Source organism: Hippopotamus amphibius, chromosome 16, assembly GCF_030028045.1.
Source record: "Hippopotamus amphibius kiboko isolate mHipAmp2 chromosome 16, mHipAmp2.hap2, whole genome shotgun sequence".
NCBI lineage: Eukaryota > Metazoa > Chordata > Mammalia > Artiodactyla > Hippopotamidae > Hippopotamus > Hippopotamus amphibius.
Genome location: NC_080201.1, coordinates 60,678,151 through 60,685,011, shown reverse-complemented (window position 1 = coordinate 60,685,011; position 6,861 = coordinate 60,678,151). Strand labels below are relative to the sequence as shown.

General features: G+C 43.9%; 1 non-coding gene across 1 annotated transcript; it reads right to left on the bottom strand.

Moving 5' to 3' along the window:
• On the bottom strand, nucleotides 1–136 carry LOC130839413 (small nucleolar RNA SNORA2/SNORA34 family). The gene has a single exon (XR_009049818.1). It is a non-coding gene; the product is annotated as a small nucleolar RNA SNORA2/SNORA34 family (small nucleolar RNA).
• Nucleotides 137–6,861: the final 6,725 nt, after the last annotated feature.

Sequence of the window (6,861 nt, the reverse complement as noted above, 5' to 3'; positions counted from 1 at the left end):
ACATGTTTCTCTCTAATGAATTGACCATTACATGTACAAAATTCTAAAATGGCCAAAGACCACAGAAAGAGACTTCTTTAGGCTCTTGCTTAATCGCAACAGCTTCAGCAAATTGCTAGCCATGATCTGGGGCCAATCCCCCTCCTGTTTTCTTTTTTTTTTTTTATTATTTTTTTGGGGGTACACCAGGTTCAATCATCTGTTTTTATACAAATATCCCCGTATTCCCTCCCTTCCTTGACGCCCCCCGCCTTGAGTCCCCCCCACCCTCCCCGCCCCAGTCCCCTAAGGCATCTTCCGTCCTTGAGTTGGACTCCCTTTGTTATACAACAACTTCCCACTGACTATTTTACAGTTGGTAGTATATATATGTCTGTGCTACTCTCTTGCTTCGTCTCAGTTTCCCCTTCACCCCCCGCCCCCTCCCATACCTCGAGTTCTCCAGTCCATTCTCTGTATCTACATCCTTGTTCTTGTCACTGAATTCATCAGTACCATTTTTAGATTCCGTATATGTGAGTTAGCATACAATATTTGTCCTTCTCTTTCTGACTTACTTCACTCTGTATGACAGATTGTAGTTCTATCCACCTCATTACATATAGCTCCATCTCATCCCTTTTTATAGCTAAGTAATATTCCATTGTATATATATGCCACATCTTCTGTATCCATTCATTTGTTGATGGGCATTTCGGTTGCTTCCATGTCCTGGCTATTGTAAATAGTGCTGCAATAAACATTATGGTACAAGTTTCTTTTGGGATTCTGGTTTTCTTTGGGTATATGCCCAGTAGTGGGATTACTGGATCATATGGTAGTTCTATTAGTAGTTTTTTAAGGAACCTCCAAATTGTTTTCCATAGTGGCTGTACCAACTTACAGTCCCACCAACAGTGCAGGAGAGTTCCCTTTTCTCCACACCCTCTCCAACATTTGTGGTTTCCAGATTTTGTGATGATGGCCATTCTGACTGGTGTGAGGTGATACCTCATTGTGGCTTTGACTTGCATTTCTCTGATGATTAGTGATGTTGAGCATCTTTTCATGTGTGTGTTGGCCATCTGTATGTCTTCTTTGGAGAAATCTCTATTTAGGTCTTCTGCCCATTTGTGGATTGGGTTATTTGCTTTTCTGGTATTAAGCTTCATGAGCTGCTTGTATATTTTGGAGGTTAATCCTTTGTCCGTTGTTTCATAGGCAATTATTTTTTCCCATTCTGAGGGTTGCCTTTTAGTCTTGTTTATGGTTTCTTTCACTGTGCAAAAGCTTTGAAGTTTCATGAGGTCCCATTTGTTTATTCTTGATTTGATTTCCATGATTCTAGGAGGTGGGTCAAAAAGGATCTTGCTTTGATGGATGTCATAGAGTGTTCTGCCTATGTTTTTCTCTAGGAGTTTTATAGTGTCTGGCCTTACATGTAGGTCTTTAATCCATTTGGAGTTTATTTTTGTGTATGGTGTTAGGACATGTTCTAATTTCATTCTTTTACATGTTGCTGTCCAATTTTCCCAGCACCACTTATTGAAGAGGCTGTCTTTTTTCCATTGTATACTCGTGCCTCCTTTGTCAAAGATAAGGTGCCCATATGTGTTTGGGCTTACTTCTGAGTTCTCTATTCTATTCCATTGATCGTCCTTTCTATTTTTGTGCCAGTACCATACTGTTTTGATCACTATGGCCTTGTAGTATAGTTTGAAGTCAGGAAGCCTGATTCCACCAACTCCATTTTTCCTTTTCAGGATTGCTTTGGCTATTCGGGGTCTTTTGCATTTCCATACAAATCGTAAGATTTCTTGCTCTTGTTCTGTGAAAAATGCCATTGGTAATTTGATCGGGATTGCATTGAATCTGTAAATTGCTTTGGGTAGTACAGACATTTTCACGATGTTGATTCTTCCAATCCAGGAACATGGTATGTCCCTCCATCTGTTTGTGTCGTCTTTGATTTCTTTCATCAATGTCTTAAAGTTTTCTGCATACAGATCTTTTGCCTCCTTAGGCAGGTTTATTCCTAGGTATTTTATTCTTTTGGTTGCAATGGTGAATGGGAGAGTTTCCTTAATTTCTCTTCCCCTCCTGCTTTCAATTCCTTCCCTTCAGTTGCATCCAACTGGCCTCTCTCTGCTTTAGGGTCACATGACTACAGACGGCCTACCCAGCTAATGCAGGATAATCTCCCCATTTTAAAGTCACATGACTAGTAACCTTAGGTGCATCTGCAAAGTCCTTTTGCCATGTAATGTAACATGAACAACCAAGGGATAACATCAGGGGATGGAGGTCTGCCTAGAGCACTAGGATTTTTTTCAATGAAAAACACTTTTAATTGTGGTCATATCCATAAAACTACTGCCAGTGGTTACTTCTAGGGATGATTTCACACAAGAAATAAACATTACCTCTGCATTTTCTATTGTTCAGTTATGTTTTATTTCTTACATAAAGCATATATTACATTTTAGAAATACTACAACAAATAAGGGGAATTTCATCAAATCAGTCGGGAGCACAAAAGTTGTTGAAGACATAGTATTGGGAAGAAGGGGTCAGGTCTCCTGTTGCCAACACTGAAGACCCAGGACCAGTAAAGAGACGTTCCTGCCAGACCCACCCCAGTCATGCCCACGCCTGAAATGCTGATGGAAGAGTAAAGTAGTGAAGGCGTGGTGTTCATTTCACCTTCTACTTGGAGACCTATTTTATATAAAAAAAAAATTATTAGGAGGATTCTTTTTTGGCTGTGCAGTGAGGCATGCAGGATCTTAGTTCTGCAACCAGGGATGGAACCCGTGCCCCCTGCAGGGGAGTCCTAATCACTGGACCACCAGGGAAGTCCCAGGAATATTTTGTATGAGCATGATTTTCGCTTCATGGGCTAAATGTAAAAAATGACCCGTGAGTGATCTGAGACTCCACTGCAAATCATGGTATTCATAATGGGGCATGAATTAGTGACTTCCAATCTGCCCTGATACCTCATCCCCTTTATCTCCATACTGGTTCCCCCTCCAGCTCTAGCACCCAGAGAGCTTCACCTCACCACTCCTTAGGTCTTTATCCATCTCTCAGCGCCTGCCAAATCACCTTCCAACGTGTGATCTGTATTTTCCGCTACTCACTGTCACCTGACCCTTCTGTTTGCATACCCCACCTCCATTCTACATCCCCTTGGAATCCTCTCCTCTGACAGCTCTATACCTGCACCATTCCCTGCACCTCAGCCAGCTAATCCTCTGCCTCCCCTCCCATGGATCTATATTTTCCCCGATTCTAGTCACCTCAACCCAATCCCCATTCCCTTTGTAGCCCACCCTCAAGAAATGTTTCCCTTGGGAGTCACATTTGTGGGGTCTCTCTCTTAGAGAAGCAAACTTTATATTTAGACAATATATTTTGCCCAGATTATCATATTCCTGGCACCTTTCCATGCTGCTCAGGTTATCTTGTTTCTCGTGGTGCCACTTCACCTGGTCAGTAAATTCCCAGACATCATTTAGAAAAATACGCCAATGAAACCTTCCAAGATGATGATGCAGGAAAGGGTTAATTCAGCCCACCTGGGTGGCTCACACCCTGCACATTTTAAAGAAAGGCCTCTTTTCAGCTTTGGCTCCCTCCTGGGAGATAACCTCTGAACCCAGGAGTATTCTCCAGGATAAGAGTGTTTGGATCTACTTGAGGCACTGGGCCATAGTGGACCAGTGTGACCAGAGAAGTTTAAACTAACAACGTGATTTATGGTGAAGGCCTGTTTTTGCTCTGGAGGCCTGGGGTGTGAGGAGCTGACTTCAGTCACAATGGGGCTGCAGGGCTACATGAATGACCCCACCACAACCTTGCACTGAGGTTCAGGTGAGCTTCCTAGGCTGGCACCACTTCACATGAATTGTTAACTATTGTTCAGAGCAAATGCATAATATCTCCAGGTCACTCCCCTGGGAAAGGACAAGTGGAAGCTTACACCTGGTTTCTTGTGAACTGTGCCCCATGCACCTCTTCCGATTGCTGATTCTAGCCTGTACCCTGTCACTGTAATAAAGTGTAACCTTGAATCCGTTTCTGAATCTTGGGAGTCCTTCTGTGCATCACTGACCTTGAGGATGGCCTTGGAGAGCCCTGACCCAATCAGGTTAAAGAATCAAACAGGGAATTCCCTGGTGATCCAGTGGTTAGGATTCGGCACTTTCACCGCGGGGGCCCGGGTTCAATCCCGGCTTGGGGAACTAATATCCTACATACCACGCTGTGAAGCCAAAGAAATACTACTACTACTACTAATAAAACATTTTTAGAAATGTCATCCTGTGGCAACAAGCTCTGTTACCAAGTCTAGGAGACCAGGCTAAGGAAATACAACACTGAATGTGCTCTACCCCATAGTGGTTTAAACAATACACACACACAGACACAGACACACAGACACACACACACACAGAGCTACATTTAGGAAACATAGGCCTCATTAGATATGGTTTTCTTTGGGGCACCTGTCAATATAAACAATGTAAGACATCCAAAATCAGTGTGTCTGCACCATTCTGTCTGTGAACGCAGTCAGTACCAATTTCGTGAAACTCTGGAGAAATAAGTGCTGTTCCTATCAGTCAGTGGGAGGGACCAGCCTGTCAGGCACCCTCCCACAACCAGGTCTGCCTAGGAGGCCCTGCTGAAGCTCCCTGAACATGGACTAGAGCCGGTGCATGAAGAAGGATGGGTAAGTACAGACTCAGCAAGGGCCCCCAAGGGGAGAACATGGACTTGGACACCATCCCCTACACACAACTGCTGGCCCTGCCTGTCTCAGCCCCAGAAAGGGACAAGAAACAGTTTCAAGTAGTGTTTCCAATGACCACGACCTATAGAGGACCTGGTGTGGGTTCACAGCATCCTGTCCCCACAGCATTGCTGGTTTTAAGCAAGGTTCTCCATGGTGCAGGAGAGGGCAGGAGGAGGGAAAAGTCTGAGGTCCAGGGAAAGTCAGCTTGCTGAAGTCTAAGGCTGGTACTGCACACACACAAAACACACAACATAAAAGAACAAACTGAAATATACTTTTGTCATGGAAGCTGTGACACAGGAAAAAATAGACATTTGGACTTTGTCCCTGGTTTCTGACACACAGCTGCTGAAACCCCTGGAAGTTTTTGAGTGACACAGGTGAAAGGAGCACCTTTTGTTATTTGTAACAAGCCCCTTTCAACCACATCCCAGTTTCTGTTGATGAGGTGACCAGAGAGCTTGAGGCTGAAAACTGGTTGCCAGAGAAACCAGCCATGAGACTAGAGGGTTGCAACTTTCAGGCTTATCCCCTGTACTCCAAAATGGAAGAGAGGCTGGAGATTGAGCTTACAACTCAATGATTCAATGGCTTAATCAATTAATGATTGATTGAACCAATGATTTAATCGATGATGCCAGTGACTTAATCAGTGATGCCAATGATTTAATCAATGATCCTACATGATGAAACCTCCAGACAAACCCCTGAACAATGGAGTACAGAGAGCTTCAGAATTGGGCAACACATCTACCTGCAGGGAGTGTGGCTTACCCACTTCCATGGGGAAAGAAGCTCTTGTGCTTGGGCTCCTTCCAGAACTCACCCAATGTACTTGTTCATCTGGCCATTCCTTTGTATCCTTTATAATAAACTGGTCCTAGTAGGGAAGATGTTTTCCAGAGTGTTGAAAATATTTCAGCAAATTCTTCAACTTGACGTGGCGGGCGGGGGTGGGGGTGAGTGTGGGAACCGCTGATGTTATAAACAAGTCAGACAGAAGTGTAGGCACTTTGGGCACCCAATCCTTGAGACTCGCATCTGAACTGAGGATATTCTTGTAGAGTGTGAACTAGGCAGTTAGGGTCATAGTTGGAGTGAATTATAGGATACCCGATTAGTGTCCAGAAAGTTGAACAACTGCTTTGAGGAGTGGGAAAAAAACCTGACATTTGGTGTCGGAAGTGTTGGGAATAAAAACACTTCACCGAAACAATGGTAGGACAAAAGCAGTAAAACAAACTGTGATATTTACAAAGATGACTTGCAAAATGGAGAGAAAAGGTGAAAGACATACAAAGTACATTGCAGTGAGACAAAGAAGGTAGGAAGAACCTCACCAAGCACTGGAGGAATTACTCCATTCCTTCCATGAAAGACACTGATTGTATTTTACCTGCTGTGTCAACCACTTTGATAGGGACAGAGTAATTGGACAAAGTAGGTGATTAAACACTTAACCCCACTAGGGGATTGTAAGTAGGAAAAAAGTGTGAGACACCCCTGCAAGCTAATGATTACTCAAAAAAGCAGGTCTGCTTTACCACAAAACCAAGCAGGCTTGCTTAGCAACAAAACCATGTGACATAAGCACAGGACATGCCCCCAAACAATAAAACAGTGGTGGCATGAGACCCACTTCCTGCCTGGTGAGCTCAGTAAGCTAATGATCTCTGCACACATAAAAAACAATAATTTGTGGAAAGGTGCTCCTTGTACGGAGAGCTGAAATAATTTTTACAGTCCTTGCTTGACCATGTAGGGACAAGAAACTCCCCTGCCCAGCCTGGAGGAGGAGCTGATGATGGCAGCATGACGTCAACTCAAGAAAGACAAAGAAGATCCCCACTTTTCCTTTGATTATAAAACTGTAGCTCACTACGTTCTTGGCACAGTGTGGCACCCTCTTGCCCACTCACTGGTAAGCCTCACAAGTGTCCTATTCTAATAAATCACATCTTCTCTATCACTTTGCCTCTCGCTGAAGTCTTTCTGTGCTGAGACATAAAGGACGGGGCTCCTCGGAGCCCCCGCAAGCCACACCTATCCGTTTCACCTTTGCTGGCATTGGAGACAACAAT